General features: G+C 39.1%; 1 protein-coding gene across 1 annotated transcript in view; it reads left to right on the forward strand.

The window, feature by feature from the left end:
* Positions 1 to 410: 410 nt before the first annotated feature.
* Positions 411 to 26281, forward strand: part of CD36 (CD36 molecule) — a 76721-nt gene continuing 50850 nt past the window's right edge. The window contains exon 1 of the mRNA XM_027573247.2: positions 411 to 539. The gene's annotated coding sequence lies outside the window, so the exon portion shown is untranslated. The remainder of the gene's footprint in view (positions 540 to 26281) is intronic.

Genomic DNA, 26281 nt, shown 5'->3' on the forward strand with positions numbered 1-26281 from the left:
AAAAGTTACTTAAAAAAAAGTTGAGTAAATAATTCTTAATATTCACTCTTATGTTTTATACTTCAATGAGAAAGGAGACTTTATCATAACAAATGGTAAATCTGGAGAGAAGCAAATTGATTACTAATGATTATTTGATTTCTCATGTTTCATAAGCACAGAAACTATTTTTTTAAGGGGCATAAAAGGTTTTAATAGGAAAGGGATTAAAGGTTTTATTTTCCTCAACTGAAGCACAAAATGAATGAGATTTTTCAAGTTAACTTTCATTCCATCTGGCTCAGGTGTCAGGGATCTATATTTATCTCGTGTTAGGCATGCGCCTAAAGTGCTGGAAGGCTCAGGATGTCAATGGCTTTCAGATGTCAGGATAACCTTAAAGACAGATGAATGGTCAAGACCCTGTGCCTCATTTTTGAGTCCTCAGCTGCTGTGCTGTGGAAATCATGTGTTTATTTTCTGCGTCTCCTCCTACAACAGTGTCTCTGAAGCCAGACTTCTGATCCTACATCTATGCAAGCAAGCTCCTCCAGAAGCTGGTGAGCAAAATTATTTTTACTTAGGGGTGTGGCTATAAGTGTCTTCGTTGTGGATGGGCTATCATCTAGTAAATATTAATAACTATTATTTTTAACTTTTTAGAAGATCATATCTGCTGTGATAATTTAGTCTAGGATGCTTTTAACATTTGCAAGCTTTCAACTAAATACAATAAATGACACTTAATTGTAACATTTCCACTAGTCTCCAAATTCATCCTATGATATTTCCATTTGCACATTTTCAGGACTTTGACTTGGAAAGTATCAGAAAACGTAAATTATTTCAAAAATGATAATTTTACTGGAAATCTTATTCCTTTAGATTCTCTAAGTTGATATGGCTTGTCCCAATCTAGTCTGAGTTATTTTAATTTCTGTTTACCTTCTTCTAGGCTTTAAAAAATACTATTCTTGTGAAAAGGACACTCTAAAAATCTGGCCAATTAAAATTTTCTCTGCCAAATTGGAAAAACTTTTATTTTTTTTAAATGAGACTAAAGGTTGAATGACCTTTGTTCATGGGACTCTGAAAATGTTTTTTGACACACTGTCAAGACTAACAAGTATACTTAAGAAATAATTTAAAAGATCCAATCCTCTTAATAAGCCGACTCTTAGAAGGAAAAAAAGAAAAAAACTTTCCATATATATACTTATGGATCACTGGTGATCATACAAACTGTACTGACTGTGGGCACCAGATATCTTATTTTGGAGGGAGGGGGTTTTGTCACATAGCAGAACTTTGTTACATGGGTTGTTTCATAGTATGTCTGTATAAGATCAGAGAATACTGCAGAGAATGATAGAGTGACTTATGCAGAAAGGAAACTTAAAGACATACTTAGCTTACAAACAAAACCAGATGCTGATTTAAAAACAGTCCCTTCTGACACCCCATGCTATTTTATAAAGCCTCAAAAGGAATTGGGTAGAATTCTTTACCTTTAAAAAAGATCATTTCCTTTTATTCTTTGGAGAAATGGTTGCTTGGAGCTGTGCTGAATTCTGGGGAGAGCATTTTGGTCTGACGCTTACAAAAGTGTTAACTTCTTGTTCACTCCCTGAGCGAGAACTCGCAACGCAGGTGGGACGTGGATCAGATGAAGAGAAATAGGCAACCTGTCTTGTTCTCAGGTACACCTGACTAAATAATGAAAGTGGGATTTGTAGGGCAATACATGAGACACCTGTAATCCTGACAAAGAAAGGAGAAATATTTTCAAATGATGTACAACGCAAACACTAATTATTTGGAATCTGATCCTTTAGTAAAGGACAATGACAACTTTGCAGCTAACCGTTCTGAGAGTTTGAGAAAGAAAGCAAACACTTGAGGATAATAAAACAATTTTCACCTGGGTAAAGGTAAGCTCTTGAACGCAGAAGAATCACTGTCAGGCAAAAGCTGGAGGAAAATAAAAGGTGGGGGGGTGGCTTTAATGTGGCTAACAAATCAGTGGTAAAGACCGTATAATACTGCAGAGTAGGTCAGTTAAATGGACGAATATGTTTTTCTTAGAGTGAAGATGTACATAATAATCTACTGATGATAACGTGACTGGCTAATTTTGCTTTTAGCACAAATGGCTAATTAAGATTACTCATTAAGGAATTTAATATTCTTAGTATTTATAAACAAAGCTTCATAGAATTCTGAAATTCAAAAGAAATGCTTTAAAATGAATGACAAGGGAATGTCTTTTATTGGTCCATCGTTTATGTTTTTGATTGCTCTTTGGATGAAACTGCAAAGTGTATCACCACTTTCCCGCAGCCTAAAAGAAGAGGTCTCAAGTGAGGAAGGGGGAGGTGACTGCAGGTGAAGTGACCCTGTGTTTTCTTCGGGTTCCTGGAATCTTAAATTCTGCTGGGTTGAGTGATTCTCTCCATCATAAACAATGAACTGTTTGTCAGGAAAAAGGAAACAGACTTAAACTAGCATAAGTGCACAGATAATATAAAAGGAAACATAGATTTATATCTTACTATTTGTATTGTAGCAAAGTGCAGAAATTGACTAAGCCACTAATATTTCTTTTTCTTTTACAAAAGGCAGTGAGTATACCACTGGCTTCCCAGTGAACTTTATAGCCATTGCTTTATGAAGGTTGGTAAGGTGGATTCTGTTTCGTGTCTTCTGACGAATTTAACTGTGCCGGAAATTGAGTAACACTTTAAAGAAGGTGCTTGGTGGTACATTGTTAAATTGTTTAAAATGTTTTGAAATATACTTGGAGACCTTTGTCACACAAACACTATCATCTGAAAGAGGAAATGACAGAAAATTGGCAGGCATTATTGAGGGGCATAGCAAATAGCCTGGCTACATTCATTAAGGAGTCCAGAGTGTCCCCAAATAGAAAAGCATTGTTCTTCGTTCACTGCTCGTGAAGTTTAAAAGTGGAATAAGAACTGTGTTTTAAAACAAAATTAGTTTCATCTCTTAATGTTGTTTTTCTCATTAAGTCTTCCAAATATAAATGCTCTATTCCTCCCACTTTAATTTTTAGGAAATCAAAAAGGATATTAGTAGTCACGTCGTAGTTTTAAAAAGTTAAGAGCACAGTCTAAACAAAATTCATGTGCAGCCTCATCTTGTCCATTCTGGAATTTCATTATTACTCTATTTGAAATGTAACAGATGCCATTGTAAAGTGTCATTCTTCCATCTCAATCTAGGAAGTTTTAGAAATGAAGTAATAAAAGTTAATTTATTCAGGACGGTGTTTCCATAGCATGGACCCTAAACACAGTATCTTCTTAGAGCAGGCATAAATTTGCAGTAAGTGAGAGGGATCTTTTCAACAAGTATTTTTACTTTAAGAGTGAACCCTAAAACAGCAAACCCGATGTAATCAACTACTCTGAGTCACTTATTCATTGATGCATTCGTTAAAATATACATATGAGCGTTTACTATGTGTCAGACACTGTTGGAGGCTCTAGAGAACATGATTAACAATATTGTGCTGGATGTTTCTAAGGATCCAGGATCTTTTTTTCAGGTGCTTGTGTCTCCGCAACCCCCCCCCCCCCCCCCCCCCCCCGCCGAGGTGCTTGTTCTAAATCTTGTTTATATGGAATGAAACCTTTTGATGAAAGTTTAAAAAAAAACCTGTTAGTAAATGATAAAGATGTAGGATGATCTCGTGGACACTTTCCCCACCATGCACACAAACAGACCCCTTAATGAACCATCCATCTCCTGAAGAAGATAGGCTGGACGGGTGACTGTTAAACTGACAGAACTAGAAAGAAGATACTGGGCAGAGTTGCTTCCTTTGACCGCTCTGAACTTCTTGCCATTGTCCCTACAAATGAGCATTGCATTCTTAAAATGCTAAGTAACTAACAAAAAGCACATGGAAACCCCTCCGGAATATGATCACATAACTGAGTGCGCACTCTCAGCCTTGGGTTCAATAGCTCCTTAGGGTTACTTTTGGTTGAACTGTTTCATCTGAAATGGAGAACCAACACTCCTCTAAATCTTAGCTCTGTCTCTTGGAGGGGAAGGGAAAGACGTCTAGTTTCTATGGAAACTTCTAGTTTCTAGGAGCTGCCTCCTTTTCAGAGCCGCTTGGTCAAAAGTTAGGTCTCAGCAGACACATGGAGGGGCAATGACAGGGCAGGAGGACACAAGTGGTGATAAATGCCATGAAGGGAGATAAGCCTTTCACTGTGCCCTCAGAGTTGGCCCTTTGGCTGGGCTGTCGACTCCATGGAGGCAGGGGTCATTTGTAACTGAGCATCAGCACTGCCCAGTGTCTGACACATAGTAAGCACTCAATAGCTAGATTTTACTCATTTATTTAAAAGTATTATGTCTAAATCTTTCCTAACCCAAAATGTTCACCTTCCACTAAGCGCTCTGACTAAAATTTTCAGAAGTTTTAATCATTTAAACATTTAAATGCATCTCTTAGGCTTAGTGCTCTTTAAAAAAAAATCCAACTTAGTACAAATCTCTACCATAAAGTGATAGATCTGTGCAGTGTTTTGTGTGCGACATCCTTAGGTAGGCAGTTTCGTGGCACGTTACCACAACAAGCACCATCCTGCCCTTCCCAGCATGCCCAGGGGTTTGTTTTTGTTATTTTGTCATACAGGATAGATCATCTATTAAAAATTTAATTATAAAATGTAATACACAAATATTCTGTAATTCACATAACACTAAGTGTGTAAACTCACACTGATGATCTCCCGTGGGTCAAGTCCATGAAGCTCATTTATTTCACCAAATACCACTGATTTCTTAGTCTTCCCCCCACCCCGGTCTGCATGCAAAGCTTAGATGTGCTTGCTTCTGCATTCAGTCTCTGAGATGTCTTTACTAAATGTGCCAAGTTTTGGATAAAGCTGGAGAAAAACTCGTAGTTCTGTCTGTTCTGTTCTACTCAGGGTCCAATGGTAATCTTCAAGATTTTTTTTTTTTTTTAAGATTTTGTTTATTTGGCAGAGAGAGACACAAGCAGGGGGAGTGGGAGAGGGAGAAGCAGGCTCCCCGCGGAGCAGGGAGCCCGATGCGAGGCTCCATCCCAGGACCTGGAGATCATGACCTGAGCCAAAGGCAGACGCTTAACGACTGAGCCACCCAGGCGCCCCAACAATGAGCCTTTCTTAACTGGCTATGTTTATGGGCTGGCGTTGATGAGCCTCGCGTTTGCCCCTTTAGGGTCCTCTTCTGTTTCCAATCCCACTCATTTCTCTCAGTTATGCTACTTTCCTCTTCCCCACAAGGAATTCGTGGGGCAGTCAGGCGTGTCCATTCTTTCCGCAAACATCACACGGAGCCCCTGAGCCACCCAGGCGCCCCATTCCTCAAGATTTGTTAAGCCGTCCCCAGGCATAGATCATGGTTTCTCCGCTTCCCACACGCTTCATGGGAAACCACAGCAAGTAGAGTAGCTGTTGTTTGCTAGCCTGGTCACGCAGAACCCCAGAATCCTCCCCGGGGGTGGAAGGAATGGCCCCCTGGTGGTAGAGGCGTGGTTGTCATCTGTTGTCTTCCTCAGTTCCCTGGTCAGGGTTCCTCCGTGACCACATTGAGAGTGTCTTGCAAAGTTTCTTCCTTCAGTTTTCCAAACCTCTGTATTGCACCCTTATCCTGCACTCCTATTACGATAATTCAGTGACGTTTTATGTTTTACCCCATGAAGTCAGGGGAAAAAAAGGGGGGTGGATTAGGCAAGGAAAAAGGTAAATCCTGGTACTAAGAGGCAAACTTCAGGAAGCTTACTGTGATTATGCCCATTATCTTCTCTACCCCATTAATATTCTTCTTAAGTAATAGAGATGCCATTTTGCTTTTCTCTCAAATCTCCCATGCAGAACTTCTGTACATAGTAACCGCAAGAACATTTCTGAAGCTGAAATTCTGTAGAGTAAATAAAAGCAACTGAAACTCACTGAATGGTCTTTTGTGAAAAGAAAACGACTTACTAATTATTTACCATGGCAGAGCGCCAGCTATGAAGCTTGGCTTTTTTCTGAGGTTTAAAGCTAGAAGATGACGTTCGGCAGCCTCCCAAAGTTCACAACTGTTCACAGCAAAAGCTGCAAACATTAGAAGTGGGAAGAATTCTTAGCATACTCTTAAACCAAGGTCCACTGATTTTTACAAGTGAGGACTCCGAGCCCATAGACGTTAAAGGAGCTTTTTATGACATTGCCTAATAGACGTTGAAGTGATGGTCCCCTGTTTCCTTGTGAATCTTCAGTTTTTTTAGGGCCCCCTTCCCCATCGACACTTACTAAGTGACCTTATCAGTTTTTTCATTTCACCAATAATCTATATGTTCAAGAGCACCCAAATATCTATCTTATGACCCCAGTGCCTGCCGGTCAGGGTCTCGATGTGGACGCTTTGCATCTTATGTTGATAGTATCTGACCCCTTTAAAACCATATTTTTGTCTTCTGTTTCATGATGTACATTTTATGTTCAAAATTAAACTGAAAGCAGTCCCAAGATAAGTGTGTCACTTACTATGGCTAGATCCTAGTATTGAGTAAAATGTATGTACGTACATAGACTCTGCAAACATTTTTTTTAAATTTATTATGTTGTTAGTCACCATACATCATTAGTTTTTGATGTAGTGTTCCATGATTCATTGTTTGCGTATAACACCCACTACTCCATGCAGAACGTGCCCTCTTCAATACCCATCACCAGGCTAACCCATCCCTCCAGCCCCCTCCCCTCTAAAACCCTCAGTTTGTTTCTCAGAGTCCATAGTCTCTCATGGTTCGTCTCCCCTTCCGATTTCCCCCCCCCTTCATTTTTCCCTTCCTACTATCTTCTTTTTTTTTTTTTAACATATGTATTATTTGTTTCAGGGGTACAGGTCTGTGATTCATCAGTCTTACACAATTCACAGCGCTCACCATAGCACATACCCTCCCCAATGTCTATCACCCAGCCACCCCATCCCTCCCACCCCCCACAACACCTTTTAAACAAATGAATAGGTTAAATAAGTAATTATATCCTGCCAGTGAAACCACAAACTATAACCACTTGGATAATAATGATGTAAAGTGATTAGTATTTGACGAGAGGCATTGTAAACCATTGGCAGAAATACCCTCTCTGTAGTCAGACTGAAAAGGTTTGAAATTTGGGTCTGTCACTTCCCAGCTCTGTGACCCTGGCTAAGTTGGTAAACCTCTCTGTGCTTCATCCATAATATGGGGATAATCAATTGCTCAAAGTCAGCAAGTTACTGCACATAAGATACTTACACAAGTGCCTTCTACGTGATAAGTGCTTAGAAGGATTAACTCTTGTTATTTCTCACAATAATTTAGACATGGGTAGTGTTATCCTCATTTTAAGAATGAGTAAACAGAGATTAAGAACCTGGCCCAGGATCTTGCAGCTAGTTTGGTGAAAATGGCATAGACCCAACCTCTTCCTATGCCCACATCTAGTCCTCTTACTTTCTCTCCATTCTTTTCTTTCATCTTGTTCCTAGAGCCTGAAACGTAGGACTCTTTCTTGATTTTTTTTCTTTTTTCCTTTTTTTTTTTTGGCCTCTACCTACCTGATTATTCAGCAAGGCTGAGCTATTCCTGCTACCTTCTAAATATCTCCCCATCTCTACTAAATATTTCTGAAATCTTTCTCAACTGCTTCCTCCCCAGCCATTGCTTTAATTCAGACCATATAATTTTCTGCCTGGGTTATTTCAAAAGATTTCCTCTGGCTTGCTATCCAATCTATTCTCCACATCGTGCCAAAGCCATCTTCCTAAACCTGAATTTTATTATTTTAAAGGATTTTAAAATCCTTGAGTAGCTCTAAATTGCTTTCAAGAGAACTTCCTGAGAGAATGAATTCCTAGGTATTCAGGCACACATCTCAGCCTGGCGTGGGTTTTATTAGGGCTTCATGTTGTCATTTGTGCCTCTCTAGCGTCGTCTTGTCTTTCCAAAGTCCATACCATGTACTGAAGCCTTCTCAAAATAGCTATATTTCCTCAGCATGTTTTTTTTTTAAGATTTATTTATTATTTTAGAGAGCATGGAGTAAAGGGGCAGAGAGAGAATCTCTGCTGATTGTGGAACCCAACGGGAGATGGCGGTTGGGGGGTGGCAGGGCAGGCGCTCGATCTCATGACCTGAGTGGAGTCAAGAGTCAGAGGCTTAACAGACAGAGCCATCCAGCCACAACGTCAGTGTGTGTTTTCTTATGTATGTACATACACACACACGTATTTGGGGAGAAATGTCTTTGCTCCCTTTATCCTCTCCCACTTTCTTCACCTGGAACTGTATTGTAGAACTCTCAAGTAAGATAACACTCCTTCCACCAAAATGTCCTTCATCACCCTTCCCCATCCACCATTCTTCTCCCAACCTGGGTGTAGGTGTCACAATGTATCATAATTGTCTATTTACAAATTTATCTTCCTAGGCATGCTGTGAGCTCCTTGAGGGGAAATACCAGCTTTTTGTTTTGTTCATTCTCGCATTTTATCCCAATTAGAAGTCCAGACTAAGAATACCTTAGGAATTTATTTTATATTCTTGCAGAGGCTACAGAAACATTTGCCAGTGTCACTGGAGAAATAAAAGTCTAAGTGAAAAACAAAGTTAATGATTCAGATTATGATAGGAAAGTGCCTCAAAAGTAATCTGGAATTTTCAAGAATGAGGAGGAGTTTGATAGGGAAACTGATCCAGTATTAGAACCTGTAAAAATAACTGCAAAAAGACTGGAGCAAGAATCTTCCTATCTCCTGGGCTGTGATGTGGTGGTAAAGGGATCCCGATCAGAGCTTGGTTCAGGTTGCAGGCATGACTGCTCAGCAGGTGCTTGCTATGTAGGCAAAGGGTCAAGGGCAAGACAAGATTAGGGAAGGACAACACGATGATGGCCAAGCCAAACTCAGAGTCTGATGTCCTTCCTTCTTTTGGAAAACAGGGACTAGCAAGTGAGTGTTGGAAACTAGAGAGTGAGAAGTATTATCTCTTAGTACTCCGCTCAGTTTTAACAGCTGTTTAAATCAGACTAGATTTAGCACAGTAGTTCTCAAAAAAATTGGGGTGCATGTGAATAACCGAAAATATTTAACTTGGTTCTCATAATGCCTGCTTTTAAAGAAATCTGTTGTTACGTCGTTGTTGTAATTAGCTTCATCATCACCAGCAACATGATCGCTCTTACTGTTTTCTTAATCTCGGCCCACACCCTATACTTCCCATCTTACTGGTTACCATCAAAATGTAATCCCTTTAAATACAGACTTTAATCTTAATCCCTTTTAAGAAGTTGTTTAAAATCAACCTATTATCGTGATAGCCCTTTACTGGGAGGGTCATTATTTTTCTAATTATAGCTATTTCTATGTTTTGTAGATATTAGAATTGTATAATATTGTCCATGTAGTGGCTGAGACTCCTGCCACTTAGTGGGATTTTGGTAATAAAGACTTATACATACTCCTCTAGCTTCTCTTGAAGCAGGACTATAAAGCTCTTCAGTGTTTCAATGTCCTTCAGCTCTTGATGTGTCTTGTCCTCCCCGAGCCCTGGCTTATGTTCCTCTTTTGGCATATTCTTTTATTCTATATTTGATACGGCTGTTCTAACCTCAAAATCTTTGTTTAATGCCATTTTGCATGACCATAATCATCTCTCTTGTTCCTCATCACTATGGCATCTTCTAATTTTCCTTCCTTAAAGTTCCATTTGGTTTTCTACAACATTCTGGGGGATTGTGGTACCAAATATGTCAGAGCCTCCTGATAACAGTGGCATGAAGAGCCAAGCTTTTGAGATACTTTATAATTGTCAATGTTCTTTAGCCAAAGACGAGCAGGAAGACACCTGCAGTTGAACAAGTTGAGCTGATTACTAATGGCAAAGAGGGCAAAGTACCACAGGGAACCAAGGATGTCTCAGAAAGGTATTGGAAAGAATCTCTTATAGAATTTGGACTTTGATTGGGTGATTGGGTGGCAGGGGCATGGGGAGAGGGTAAGGAAACAGCTTTGGTCTGAATTGGACGTTGTAGGGAAGCAGGATAATTTTGCAACTGGGTGTCTAATAAATCTTATCTAGGAGGAAGTAAGATGAGACTGGCTGAGGCTGCAGTTGACACAGAAGCAGTGGTGATCCTTATTATCTGGGAAAGTGGGTTGTGTCTTATCTTAGTATTCATAATTGGTCTGTTTATTTTTTTAAAGATTTTATTTTTTGAGAGACAGAGAGAGAACATAAACAGGGAGGAGGGGCAGAGGGCGAGGGAAAAGCAGACTCCCTGCTGAGCAGGGAGCACAATGTAGGGCTGGATCCCAGGACCCTGGGATCATGACCTGAGCCAAATAGAGGCACTTAACCGACTGAGCCACCCAGGCACCCCGATTATTGGTCTATGTTTAGACACAATCAGAGAATTTTGTTTTTGTCATGACCCGTCATGATCATACAGTGGCCGTGTCGATATTCTATGAAATTGTTCATGTTTGACAAGCGGATACCAAGGCCTGGCTGCGAGTACCAGGCCAGCGTCCGGAGACAACAAGACCTACCACGTAGCAGCTGGACAGGTCCTGGACATCAGGGGCAATTTTCTCTTTCTCAGGACAAAATTCTTTGTTATTTCAGTAATGAAACCTACTTCTATGAAATCCACTTTCCACTACTTTGGTGATAAGATTCTAATAGAGTTTCTTTGTAATTTTCTCCCTAAGCCCGAGGGTATGGTCAATGCACGGAGTATTTTAATATAAGATTTCATTTATTTTATGCTAGTATTTTGATGGTCAGTAAGAACAGCAAGAGATCAATCTTTGTATAACTATAATGTGCACTCGTTTAGGGAATTGACTCATTTCTTTGCATTTATACTATAAAAACAAATTTGCTATAGAAATGAAAAAATATACCATTGACAGATGTGAAGTAAATGGAATGAAATCTTAATTTCCCTAGGGAAAGTTTCTTGTGGAGAAATTAGGGGGTCTTTCCACTTAGTACTAAGGAAAGAGCTTAATCAGAGATTGTAGAATATTGGAGTTGAGAATTAACTATAAATCAAAGTATTTCTAATAGGTCTAAGCTGAACTTAAATTAATGTGGTTAAAAATAAATATGCCAAATTTGTCCTTAGATATTCTAGATTCCTCCTAAAATAAATGGGATAATCTTTCTTTTTCTTTTACATAATAGACTAGTTTTGCTTAAAAGAATATCTAGTAAGTGATTCAAATTCATGATTGAATAATATTCAATATTTTAGTAATGTGTAGATTTAAGATGATTAGAAACATTGACAAGTGCCACATGCTTATAATTTGCTTTAGAACTTGTTATAAGTCTATAGCGGAGGTGTTGTGGGTTGGGATGGGACACAGATGATGGGGGCAGTGGGGAGAAGATAAGGCTACAAATTAAACTTGATTCCATAAGTCACATATGGAAAAAATACTTTCCACGATGTAATATTTAAGACACTTGGAATATTGTTAAATATACCACTCTTTTTTTTAATTTTATTATGTTATGTTAGTCACCATACATCATTAGTTTTTGATGTAGTGTTCCATGATCCACTGTTTGTGTATAACATCCTGTGCTCCATTCAATACATGCCCTCCTTAATACCCATCACCAGGCTGACCCCTCCCCCCACCCCCCTCCCCTCTAGAACCCTCAGTTTGTTTCTCAGAGTCCATCGTCTCTCATGGTTTATTCTCCCTTCTGATTCCCCCCCCTTCATTTTTCCCTTCCTGCTATCTTTTTTTGTGTGTGTGTGCTATGGGAAGCGCTATGCATTGTGTAAGACTGTATTTTTGTGTGCTCAGTTTAGCAAGAGATACCTATTTTAAATGGAAATAAAAGAGGATTAAGGCCAATCACTTTCCTTACCTGAAACATTCCTGCACTTGGTGTGTTTCTGCAAACTCTTCACACACCACAGATAATCTTAAAACAGTTGTTATGACTTATGCCAGAATTAACTGGCAACTTTCTCCTCTTGCTTGTTTCTAATCCTTGTTTCTCCAGAGCATATCAGCCTTAGGGGCAAACAGAGGTGATTGTTTTTAATTGCAGAGACTACTCAGATTATTTCTTGGAGAGTCGTCTTGTTTTCCAGTGGCTTAGATTCTCTTTCTTTCTTTATCCTATACCTCTTTAAACTGTCCTAATGCATTTACGTTTTATGCACCCACTGGCCAAACAAGACAAATTATACATATGTGCACCAAAAAGCAGGTTCATACAATCTTTTTACTTACTGCTTATTCCTGACAAGGTCCTTCTCGAAGTTACTGACCCTAGACTAAGTAAGGCAAACGATCAATGTCTCCTACTTACTGGTCCCTGCCTTTGCAATAGAGCACTCTGTCTCTCGACTTTTGTTCCCCAACCTTGTCCCCTGCATCTCTCCCCCAACCCCCATGATGCTGAAGTGCTACCCCGATTCCGCACAACCTTGTGAGCCAAATCACAGCCTGAGAAACGTGAGAAATTAGGAGATTAAACGCTTCCTAATAGCATCTGAAGGCCGCGAGTGCCCTTGTTACCTGCTTTGCTATTTGTTAGCATTATACTAGAGTTGGCCCTTCAACCAGAGCCAGTATAAGAGAAATGCTCCGTCCTAGGTGCCTTTGGATTTTAGTGTTTTTTGTCTCTGCCTTTACTGGGGCTGTCAGTTCAGTTCTTACCCAGTTTTCATTACTTCTCTTCCTACCCCTGCTTTTAGGCTCCAGAGCCCCATCAAACAAGCTGCAGGAGTATTTCTCCCACTCCTGAGGAGGACTCCAGGGACTAGCTTCCCAATTTGACACACCCTACCCCCTTGCCATGGCTGCCGCCATAACTGCAAGTAGTCCCATGACTCCAAATTCTGTCTAGAATGACTCTACCTTCTCCTCATTAGACTGAATACAAGTGTTAGTTCAGAACCTCATGTCGTTCCAGTATTCATTAGTCTTCTGTCGACTCTCATCCCAATTTACTGATTTTAATATGACCCTTTATAAGTGAAAACTCTTATCTTGTCATTTCCCCTACTTACAGTTACTTAATGATTCTCTTTGGCTTACAGAATAAAATTCAAGTTTCTTAGAAATATGCAAGGGGCTTCAAAATCTTGTTTCCATCCATTTCCTTCACTTTTTGATAGTTCCTCAAAAATGATTTTGTGGTTTTCCAAATACATCGTTCCCTTCTGACTTTGAATTTATTTATGGTGTTCTTTTTGCTTGTCCTGCCTTTTCTCCCTCTTGCATGATTAGAAAATGTCTACTTATCCATTGAAGCCCTTCCATTAATGTATAGTGTAGCTCCTCTCAACAAATCCACCATCTATTAAACGCCATGTTTTTATTCATCTTTGTATCCCTGTGCTGAGCTCAAAGTCTGGATATAATCAGTGGCCAGTAAGTGTTTAAATGAATATATGAGTAAATGAGTTCCCTAACACCTTTCCTCCCTTTTAATCCAAAGCTTAGAACTTTCTTTACTTCTACTCTTTATAGTTTCTCCCAGAAAACCTCAGGAGGAAAGCTTTATGAAAACTCTTGGAGCTTTCCCTGATAGCAGTTCCTAAGTGTAAAATTTATATGGCATTAAGTAGATCTGAATTCAAGTGTTATGTATTAGTTTCGTGACCTTGGATAAATTGTGCAATCTCTCGGTGTCTCAGTTCCATATCTGTAAAATGTTGCAAAATTATCGTATGGTTAGGATTTTAAAAGCCAAAGTACACCAAAAAAAAAAAAAAAAAAGGAACTCTATTTCCTTATCTGAGAAATTAATCATTTAGATTAAATGATTTTTAATATTCCTTTCAGGTTCAGAATTAGAAAACATGAACTTGGTCCCTGTTCTCTTACTATCCGTGACATTGAGAAAATAAACTTTGGGGTCCTCTTTCTGCTTCCTAGCTAAAATGAGGAAGTTGTACCAGATGATCTATAAAGAATCTTCCAGTCTAATTTACTTGATCATCCATTATCTGAATCTATATCTCTATTTCCCTTCTTTTGTATATACAATTACACTCTGGTTTCCCAAGTATGTTTTTAAAATTATTGACAAATGAAGATCATTTCAACAGGGGAAAGTGTTCTAGATTTACAGGATGGGTGGTTGGGAGCTGGTAAGCAACAGGCTATAATATCTTGGTCAAATTCCAAACACAAGTAAATTTTAGTATGTTGATATTCTGATGTACAGAATTATATAGCAACCATTTGTAAAGACTTCAATAAACTCTTTAGACTAATTAGGGATGATGTCAGCAAGATAGCAGTTTTAGAAATTTCTAGTATCCATTCTGTCCCAGAAACATCAATCTGAACAACTACCTACACATGAAAATACCTTCACAAGAGCTTAGGATTCCAGGAGAGGAATTACAGTCCCTGCGTGAAGCAGGTACTCTATTTTTATGGAGACGTTGAGACTATATCAGATTACCTCAATCTTTTCAGTGAAGTAAAAAATAAAGCAGTTTTCTGAGAAGATAAATTTCCTGGGAAATTCCTAAGAAAATAAAGACAAAGAAGAACCAAGAGAGTGAAGGTAAGAGACAACGAGGTGAGGGAAAAAAAGTAAAGGATTGGTAAGTACTTACTGTGGACATCTCAATTCGAATATAATATTGTTTTAAAATGTATTTTGATTGGGGCGCCTGGGTGGCTCAGTCGGATAAGCGTCTGCCTTCGGCTCAGGTCATGATCTCAGGGTCCTGGGATTGAGCCCCATGTAGGGCTCCCAGCTCAGCGGGAAGCCTGCTTCTCCCTCTCCCCCTGTGCCTCACCCTGCTAGTGTTCACTCTCTTCCTCACTCCCTCACAAAAAAATACAATCTTAAATAAGTAAATCAAGAAATGTATTTAATTTTCAAGTGAATGTGAGAAAAAGCCAAGTGGTGTTTTAGCACCTAAAGAAAAAAAAATCCAGTTGCCCTAGTTTCCCTGTCTTCTCCCATCCCCCATGGCTCTTTCAAGGAGAAAGAGCATTTTCTAGATAACGTACCTATGCTGTTATTCCTTGAGTTTAAAAAAAAAAAAAAAATGTCCTTTACACATTAGCTTTGATTTGCTCCTGTGGAGGAGAAGGACCTAGCTTTTATCGTACACACACAGAACCCTCCCTCCACTTCACGCACTACCTCCACATACACACTTCTTACAACCCGACCAATGTGGCTCCTTTTTGATACTGTTGACTGTCTGCATTCATATTATACATTTTCGGAAAAGTAGAGCCACAAGTTTGGAATGAGTGCTTTCTTTCTGGTCAAATGTATCTTTTCCTGGTGATGATAATTGCCCCCTTCAATCTTCTGTCATCCTCCTGATCCAATATTATCTTTCCACACCCCCAGACCTGTGACCTAATTCTTACCCTGAAACTTCCTTTAAATTTCTTCCTGGAAATTCCCTTTGTCTCTCAGTTGTCAGACCAGCTATGTCTTCAACCTTCTGTCTTCTGGTTTCTTGGTTTACTTCCTTGCTTTTGGTGGAGGGTTTCTGTTCTGGGAGTTCCTTGAGCTCCTTAGGAAAGGGTAAAAGCCAAGCAAAATTTGGGAACTTGCAGACATTGAAATGTCTTTATCCTCACTCTTGAAAATGTGTTTGCCTATAGAATGACAGCTGGAAATAATTTTCCCTGCGATTTTTGAAGAGATTGCTCGTGTGACTTCTAAATTTCCAGCTTTGCTATTGAATTTTGTTGTCTTTCTGACTTGCGTGTGACATTACTCCCAAGCCCACCAGAGGCTTTTAAGATCTTTTGTTTGTTCTTGATAGTCTGAAACTTCCTGAGTACAGACAGCGAGGACACAGCCTGGGGCCCTGTGAATCCACTGTGCTATATAGTTGGGTGACTTCTTACACTCTGGGGACTTCTATCCTTCGATTCTGGAAAATACTCATGCATTCTATCCTTATTTCCTCGTTTTGTTTCTGATTTTATTTTGCTTTCCCTGGAGACGCCTTCACGGGAATGTCAGATCTGTTTTACCCCAGTGACGGTGCTCTCTGGTTCCTCTCTGTACAACGAACGTCGTGACCCGGATAATTCCAATAGCTCCGCTCACTCTGTTATTTCTGTGATCATCGCTTGCATTTCCCAGATTGCTACCTTTTACTTCCCTTTCTATGATTTTACGATTTTCTGTTTCACTAGCCTCAGGATGGAATCTCTTCTCTTAGTTGCCTAAAGACATCAATCACAAAAATATTTAGTGTTTTTTATTCCCCCTTTCTTATATTTATCCTTATTGTTTGCTTGTCTGTTTTAAATTGTGTCTTGCAGGTCAGGTGTTCCTCAAATGTCTGATGATTGTCCATTTATATTTAAAATGGTGGGAAATAAATACGAATCTCATTCTAGAGCTTCACTGACCAATAGGGTAGCCACTAGCCATAGGTGGCTATTGAGAACTGGAAATGCACTTAGTCCCAACTGAGATGTGCTATTTTTTAAAATTTTATTTTATTTATATAAATTAATTAACATATAGCATATTATTAGTTTCAGAGGCAGAGTTCAGTGATTCACCAGTTGTATATAACACCCAGTGCTCGTCACATCACGTGCTGTCCTTAATGTCTGTCACCCAGTTAACCCCCGCCCCCGGCAACCCTCAGTTTATTTCCTATGGTTAATGAGATGTGCTATAATAGTAAAATAAAAACCAGACTTCTAAGACTTTGTATAACAAAGGTAAAATATCTCGTTAATTGAAGATATAATAATTTTAATTATTAAAAAATTATGCTTTGTAACCTAATTAATACAGAATAATATATTAGGTATACAGATTATTATTATAATTGATTAAAATGATGGTATTTATGATATTGGGCTAAATAATATTAAAATTAATATCACCCATTTATGCTTTTAATGGGGCTACTGGACATGTCAAAAGTATATATAGCGTGAGGCCCATGGTATACTTCTATTGGCCATGATCGCTCTGGAGGAATCACGTAAGGTCCTGGCCATGTCACTGTCCTCCCCCAGAGCCCACCTCCACTAGGAAGTCCTATCAACATGTTTTCTCTCACACCAGTCAGTTCCCCCAGAAAAGAATCCTCTCATTTCTGGCTTGCTAAAGTTCTGGAAATGGCAAGAGAAAAGGAATCAGTGTGTGGAATTTTGCTTAAACTTACTTCAGCGTGGATCTCCCTCATGCCCCTAAGTGGGCCTCCTGCTCTTAAGTCCAGAATTCTCTGGCTCAATATTGCCAAAGAGGAAGGACCCCACCTTTCAGCAGGGCGAGGAAGGAGAGTGAGCAGGCTGAGTGGAGTATGTGGAGAGAGGATCTAGGGTTTAGGACTTACAAAAATATTCAACCAAGTTAGACCCTTCTTCCCATGACACCCCACGCTGCTAATCCATGGCCTATCTGGGATTGTTTCTGACCTCTCTCATCTAAATATTTAGGCTGAACAGGTGCGTTCATGTTTTTGTAAGCTCTATTACTTTCATTTTAATGAAATTTCAGGTGCCATTGAAAACACATTCAATCCACCACGTTTAACCAAAAGTCTTAAAAGTACTTCATCTTTTCTTTCTTCTTCTTTTTTCCGTCAGGTTATGCATAGGCATTTAAGTCTCCTATAACCTGGTCTAAATATATTTACCTCTAGCTGTAGATATATTAAACCAGGAATAGGTTGTTCACATGCCTTTTTTCAACCATGCCAATTACAGTGCTAAATGCTTTATGTAATTACCTAGTTTTATTTTCTGAGAATCCCACTTCCTTCTACCTGGATCTAAGAGTTCTGCGAATATATTCTTAGGACTCCATGTGATTGTTTCCTACAACTTACAGTTTTTCTAATAGGATAAAATGTTACTGTGACTTTTTAATCCACATAGTTTTGTCCCTCCCACGCTCTTCATCTTCTCTGAACTGCAAAATAGGAAGCTGCAAATTGGGGAAGGACCTCAAATGGAGACAAGAAATGGACTTTGTGTGACTAATCAGTTTTTTGTTTTGTTTTTAATTTGAGAGACAGGGAAAGGACATGAGTGAGGGGAGGGGCAGAGGGAGAAGGAGAGGGAGAGCTAGAATCTCAAGCAGACTCTGCACTGAGCATGGAGCCCCACAAAGCCCCATATGGGGCTTGATCTCATGATACTGAGATCATGAGCTGAGCCAAAACCAAGAGTCGGATGCTTAAGGCTGAGCCACCCAGTTGCCCCAACACTTCAGTTTTAATAGAGCTCTGGAAAGCAGTTATGACCACCCTGAAACATTGTTCTCAACATTATCCCAAGGCAGATAAAAGAGCATTAAGTTTGAATGGAAGTGGGAACCCAGGAGCTTAGATGTGAAGGAATCCCAGAGAGCTACTGTGGTCGGCCGTGCCATAGACACACTGCTGAAGACAAGTTTCTCCCCTCCCTCCCCTCAGGTGAGCATAAGGATCTCAGAGCTGAGGTGTGACTCAGAGAAAACAGCCTCAGAAAACACCGTGTCCATCAGGGCACAAGAGCAGTGGTGTATCGTGGGCTCTATGTGGTGTATAGGCAGCTATGTTTAGAAGCAGATTCAGGAAGACCCTGGGACCTAACAGTGTGCTCAGGGTTCTAGAAGGTTGTGTAAGTAAACAGAAAAACAGCCATGATCTGCCAAGAGCTCATGGCCAGGACAGAGAAAGCCATAGCCACTGGTTTAGAGGGTATGTTGTGTTCTCCTCTCTTCCTCTGAACCTAACACCTACTGAGAAACCTGTAATTGAGAGTTTAAACCTGAAATGACTGAGAAATATAAAAAATGGGAAGTTTCTTAAAAGTGGCTATATGAAATATGCTGGGCCAGATAGAATGAAGGCTTGAAGTAAAAAACAAAATGTAGAAAAATAGAATTTCATTTTTGAAATTCTTCAAAGTCAAGAGTCTGTGACTCTGAAGCTCATTTCCGTTTCAGTAATAAACAGCCACGACCAAAGTTGCCAACTGTGATGGTTCACTCTTGCCAAGACAAATGGAAAAGCCTCTCGAGGTTACCAGGACAGCTTCTCTTTGTTGCATGGATGTGAATTTTATAGTCCACGTTCCCTTTGTCAGGATAGACAGTTCTCTTTCCTGGAGGGATGGAAACTTGGACTGGATTTTTATTTTAAACTTTGACTTTAGTTTGAAACCTTAACACGGAACATTCTCCCTTTAAAGAAATACACACCCTTCTAGGTGACAGGAGATCCCGTGGCATTTCCGGGGTCTCTGGTTCAAGTTGATGGCATACACATGCACGTGCATAAGCAATTTGAGCAAATGACTGTGCTTTCAAGATGGTAAAACGGCACAATGTTTTACACTGGCTGCTCCTGAAAAAAGGTAGCGTTTCAGAAGCTGATTGTTATTTCCTAATAGGTATTATTTGACAAGGATGTCAGTGTTCCTCCATATTTTGAGCTACTTTTATTGGAGCAGTCTGTTCCTTGCAGATAAAAGCATCCCCGTTGACACAGCCAGAGCTTCAGCACTCTTTGACCTTGAGCTAGAGACTTAACCTGTCAGCCCTTTCCCCTCTCAGTACTTGGGGACTTTTGCCGTTTGTAATACTGGCAAAACGATAATCCCTCAAATGGTTGTGAGAAAGATTCATTTAGACCCATATCAGGTTCTTGGAATGGTTTCTGGTCTGTAGTAAACACCCTCAGTGTAAGCATTAATATAACGTGACACAACGTGGGTTTTTCCAAAAAAAGTGCTTCTGATAAGACGATCATTTTGCAAATTAAATACAATGTGATATTACAAGAAATAAAAAGGGGAATGTGATTATTTAAAAAGTCAAGCAACACAGGGCGCCTGGGTGGCTCAGTCGGTTAAGCGACTGCCTTCGGCTCAGGTCATGATCCTGGAATCCCGGGATCGAGTCCCACATCGGGCTCCCTGCTCAGCAGGGAGTCTGCTTCTCCCTCTGACCCTCTTCCCTCTCGTGCTCTCTGTCTCTCATTCTCTTTCTCTCAAATAAATAAATAAAATCTTTAAAAAAAAAAAAAGTCAAGCAACACACGGTAAGACTATGTCAACCAGCCCTGCAATCAGATTCTGGAGATAAGTGCAGTGACTGTTGAAATTACTCATGAGAAATAATTTTGGTTGTACTTAACCTTAAGGATGAAGGGGCACAAGGTACCATTTGGGTGTTATTTACTAGATTAAAAGAATTATTTGCCCAGTTGTCTCATTCTAGGTGCTTGCCCATATATCTGAACATTTATCTGTGAGTTTAAACATTGAAGCTCAGTGACGTTTGGAGAAAGAGGAATCCAGTCCCTACCTCCAAGGACTTAGGGAGTTACCTATTTGACAGAGGAAAGCAAGACTTGGCGTTTTATTACCTAATCCACTTGAGCAATAAAGAGGGAGAGACTCCAGGATGAACTGCCTGACAGAGCTTGGGGGAAGGGGGGATTGCATGCTGAGAGAGTGTTCCATTCTCACATTGCCTCTCTGCCTTGTAAGGTTAGGAAAGCCTCGAAATGAGTAAGACCAGAAAGCTTTATATTTGGGTGGCACCTGTAGGAGTAGATTTTAAAATCAGTGATCTGGGATTGGGAAAAGACTTTTAAAGTGAAGGAAATAAAGGATATAAAAGGACAATCAGTACTTCTAGAAAGCCAACCTCCCTGACCTAAAGCTACAATGTAGGCTGTCCATATTTTAAGAGTGTTTTATGATGAAAAATAGAAAAACTGAGAAATTTTTCTTTAAGAATTTTTCCTCTATGCGTTCAAATGGAAACAAATTCCACCCCTCACCCCTCCATTTAGTTTCTTTAAACAAGAATGCATTACTTAAGTTTCTATCTTTTGTGAATTAGTATTTGTACAACCTCAGGTTTCTTGTTTCCCGAGGCATGAATATGAATGTTTGCTTTCTGTAATGCCTAACATTTACAGTAAGATGATAGATTTTACCCATAACAAGAGATATATAAATATACGAAGATCTTAAAATGTACTTAATACAAAAAGGAAATCTATAACTGTCATAAGCGTGTACATTTTGATATGTTTAGCCTGCCTAGTTTTAGATATAAAAATCATTAAAGTGCTTCCAAAGTTATATATACACCTTTATTTTTCATCTTCATTATTTTCAGATTAAATCGATATGTTTTTATAACAGTCAATATGTTTATACTCATTTTCTAAATTTAAGTGACCTTTGATTATCTGTGAAGGTTTCAAACAACCAATGATGTTCGTAAAAGGCATCTAGGATGTTTTGTTTTTTCTCAGCATTAAGTAAATTTTTTGTGTGCTTTGAAGCAGAATTTTTAGTTCTTTCCTGGACTTGCTTATGCAAAGTTATAACTCTCGGCAACTTAACACAAATTGCTTTTGAATTTTAGGATGAAACCACATTTTGACCTCACAGTGCCCGAACTTAGCAGGCACTCAGTTGGAAATTAATTTCCTCTAATCTTGTTCATTTTGATATTGCCGCAACAACTTTTTATACTTTCTTCCTTGAAGTCACTAGCCTTCTGGTAGAAATTGCTGTATATTTCTGAAGATGGAGAAATATCCTCTGCTTACAGCCCTTCTCTGTGTTGGGCAATACACAGTAATTGCTGTCTGATTCATGTGCTTATGGAAGGAACTAGAAATAGGTCTTCTGTGAAGCTCGGCGTCTCTCCTTCTGAAACCTCCCCCCTCTGTTAGTCCTCCACTGCACCATAAATCTTCCATTAGATCACCTGTTTTCCTATTATAATAATTTTTCTGTATGTCTGTCTCTCACTCCATGAAGATAAGGTTATATTTTATTTACTTTCATATCTCTGCTCCCAGAAATATCCAGTGTCAAGAGGAATAGATTTTTAAGACAACAAATTTATTCACTTTTATTTAACTCTAATCTCTCGATAAAAGTAATGAAAATAATTCTAAAATCTCAAAGTAGCATAGCAAAATGCATCTGCTGAGAGCTTTATATTGACAAAAGGTAAAGATTTAGATCTGGGCAAGGAAATGCTTGTATGTAACCACATATCCTTTTGTCTTTCTACTAATCTTTGATATTGTCACTTGGATACATAAACTCAAGGTCATCCATTTCATACTAATACTGAAAATCTTAAGCATTTATCTAATTTTCCTAGTTTTCTCTGTTATCTTTTCCGTAAAAATGTGGCTAACAATACCTAATGACAGAATTTTTTGTGGTCTTGAATAATGACACATGGAAGCATTTAGGCATGACGCCTGGCCCATGGTATCATGTTAACAAATATTTGTTTTCTCCCTTGCCCTTTCCAGGAATTTTTCACATTGTCCCATGTGAAAGGGAAGAACTAGATTATATTAATCAAATAGAAATGTTTTCTTTTCATATTTAATAATTTAAGTAATTGTTAAAAATGTTTAAATATTTAGAATCAAATTTGAAAAGTCGAAAAAGCAAGAACCAGAATAGTTTTAAAAACTTCACTCTGGTAACAGGGTCTAGCATATGGGAATCAAAAAGAGGGGAAAATTATTCTAATTATCCAGGAACTGAATATTAAATTAAATTAACTAGCACTGCTGAAGAAGAACAAAGAATAACGGAACACACACAAAATCAAAGCATTGCCTTAGCAAATTATCAAGCCAGAATCTGGAAGAAGATATGTGAAAAAGAGGTAAAAATTGGAGAAAATAGAAACATAAGGAGAAAAAGCAGTATTCTGGTTGAGGTTTTGTTTGGTCTTTTTTGTTTGTTTGTTTGTTTGGAAAACTATTAGGACAATGTAGAACAAGCATTTCCGGCTCTCTGGGTCTCTGTAACCTCTTCTGTTAAATGATCGGGACCAGATGTTTCTAAGATTCCTTCAAATGCTGCAGCATAAAGGTCATGAACAGAGAGAAGAAATGTGTCATACACAGAAGTGGGTGAAAGATCTTTGAACGAAGAGTCACGGCTATTTATATCTGAATAAATGTGGATGTTCTGGGAGCCCAGGAAACTTTGTGGTCTTCTACCCTAGACTATATACAGAGAATTACCCTTTGTGTATGAGCTATATCCTTAGACTGTGAGCTCCTTGCAGGTAGGTGTTGCTAAACGATCCAAGCCAATTTTGAGCATGCACTATTATCAGGTTATCTTAGTAAATATTGGTAGCCCTCAATAACTAACAGCAGGGCGAGCTACAGACCTTCACAAAACAAAATGGAAAGTTCTCTCAGATTGGCTTCTGACTGAAGCAGATGAGTAGCAAGCAGGAAAAGCTGGAACTCAACCTGTTGCTCACGCTCCGTGAAGCCCTCACCCTCAGTAGGCTCAGTAGTTCTTACATGGACAATTCAGAGGCATGTGCTTACCATGCAAACAACGGAATTCAGCTAACCACCCAGGTCTAGGCAGATAACCAGGAATGCCCCCAAATCAAAATTAAGACAGTGGGCCATTTCTCAACTGAGCCTTAGGCAACTAGGCTCGGTGGGTTTTAAGAGCCTGTAACGTTAGAGTAGGGAGTTAGCCATATGTCTAGGCAACTCATAAATCTTTCATTTCACCACTGAAAACCTCATGTATATATTTTCATGGACATTTTCGGATTTTAGGAGATAAAGATAATGAAATTATAGACTTCGATTACATGCTAAATAGCTCAACAGGGAGTGTTCACAACCAGGGTAGCAGCCCATTTTAAGAAGGTAGCTTAAAAGTGCTCAGTACTCACGCATTGTATTTTCTATGGAAGTATTTGAAGTACTTTACAGAAAACCTCGTGGTAGGAGTCATGCTTTCTTCCTTTTTGTGGCAGACCTCTGGTCACATCATGGCCACATGATAAATCTTAATCGAATACGTGTATGGATAAGGATGCATGTCCTCAACAGTAATCCCCAGGGAATTATTGCCTAAATGATGTGGGAAAAATCATATTTTATTTTGTCCAGTTTAGCATATACCATAATGGCTTGATTTGGTGTTGGAGTGTCTTTGTTTTAATTTTTTATTCTGATGAGTTGTATATATAATAACATACCCACCAAATATTGCTCTCCTGGTTCTCTCATATGGCCAAAGAATGTCATGATTCTTGTAGACCCGAACCTGTTCATTTTTCAAGGCCCTGCACCAGAAGCCTCTTATCTCCAGTTTTCACAAACTAGAATAGGCATCGATGCTTTGTTTCTTATCCTAAAGACAAGTGTGCATGTTGTTATGTAGTTCCTAGGAGGGCTGGAGAGTCCTATAACAAAGACACAGGATGAAAAGAGTCAAGGGAATTGCCTTGAGAAAGTAAGTAGGGAGATCCCTGGAGAGGGACCTGCTTCTGTGTTCTTTTAAACGTCACAGAGTAATTGTTTCTTTCTGTCTCTCTCTCGCTCGCTCTCTCTCTCTTTTTTTTTTTTTTTTAAGGAAAGAACCAGGGTGAGGAGCAGCTCACTTTCAAGCTGGGGAGGTTGGTAAATACTGGCGACAGGGCTCACTGTGGTTTAGGAATCCCACTGCCCCAGTGGAGTGTCACTCAAAATTCCACAGCCATTCTTGGATACTGGGAGGTAGGCCTGACCGATGTACAGCCATGATTTGACCCGGCACTTGGGGCAAACTCAACCACAGTTATCAGTGTTAATTCCATTTTCTTCCAACCAGCATTTTGCAAATGAGTTAATATTGGTGGCTTCGCACTTTCTCATCGGACTTCAAACTGGTAATTATGCTTATGTAATCACTGTGAAGTTTTCTAGCTTAACAACGTAGGACTCAAGACTGGTGCCTGCAATACTAAAATCTCTCCGTTGATCTGATTTTTGCTTTCTTCTTGTCCAGTGTTAGCTCTACTTGTATTTTTCTCTTCTCTTGGTGAGTATTTGAGACCCAGACATACAGGCAGCCTATCCCAAGCGTTTAGATGAGAAGTTGTATCTAAAAGAAAATGGAAAGAGTTGGTCAGGTGTTAGTAACTTTGCTGTGATCTTGTCAGTGATAAGTATAATACTAAGTGATAAGAGGATATTCAAAGATATTTGAAAGTATCCAGACCCTCCAACATACAAGTGCTTATATACATGCAACAATGGAGGAATATCTTAATGGAGCAACAACATACTAAAAGGGCAAATTCGTGCATGGTTATCTTTTCCTCTTAAGAATATCAGTGCCCAGGAAGACTGTTAAATCACAGATGGTCACTTTTTACGTGAAGAGGCGGTTACAATAACATGATGCAAGTTTTGGACTCTCGAATATTAAGATTGTAATGCAGAGCGGTTGTCTTCCCAATCTTGGAGAAGGAAGAAGCTATCCTTCCCCAATTCGAGTCAACAGTAATTGGTAGAGGTCACAGGCAGAGTTTGTCCTGCTGACACTCCTGGTATGGCTCTAGTCAACAGGTGGCTACTGTGACTTGTTTGAGAGGGGACTTTGCAACTTTATTTTATACTCAGGTTAGAGAACTCGGTCATTGTATTGTATATCCGACTTGGGTTACCGAATCTTTGATTCAAAGGCTAAGGGACTATAGGATGTAACGTTAGAGAATTAGCCATTAAATTAAAGGCAGTTTTCAACTTGCACATCATTCCTACACTGTTTTTGATGGTAAGAACCAGCCACATGGAATGATAATAGGAGAGGCATCAAAGACCAGATACGAGAATTAGGTAAAATTTTTAGAGACTTCAGACAGAACCATTTTACCGGTCACATGTAACCATTTCTAGTCGTGGCATTTTATTTTGACTTGCATTGTGATACAGTGTTCTGCAGCAACAAACAATATCTGTATGCTTTAACTTTATTTCACCATGATTATCTTAAATAGTTGGAAAGTGAAACTTGTGAATTACAAGACAGCTTTAGGTTCACCTCTGTGCATATTGTGTGAAGACAGGGGACTGAGGGGAGAGACTGTTTGACATAGACAGGGACAGGAAATGCTAATACAACCTCATTCAAAGAATAATCCGTGACCTTGCTTGTACCTCAGAGCTATACAATTCCGTTTGACATCTGAGTGGTTTAATGTTGTTTAAGGATTCTAGACAAGCCATAATTAAACATGTCAATATCAGATCACAGGCCATTATGGATTTACAGTTACACATGCTACCTAAAAGTAAACAATTAGAAAACAAAACAAAAAAAAAATGACATGACATGCTGTGTGGTAATGCTACTAAACAGATATATTTTCTTTTATATTAAAGGGCTAGGACTTTATGAATGCTAGCATTATGCAAATGACTTTGTCTTTAGACAGCTGGATTATTTATTCAACAAATATTTGCCC

The sequence above is a fragment of the Zalophus californianus genome, chromosome 12 (genome assembly GCF_009762305.2).
Source record: "Zalophus californianus isolate mZalCal1 chromosome 12, mZalCal1.pri.v2, whole genome shotgun sequence".
NCBI lineage: Eukaryota > Metazoa > Chordata > Mammalia > Carnivora > Otariidae > Zalophus > Zalophus californianus.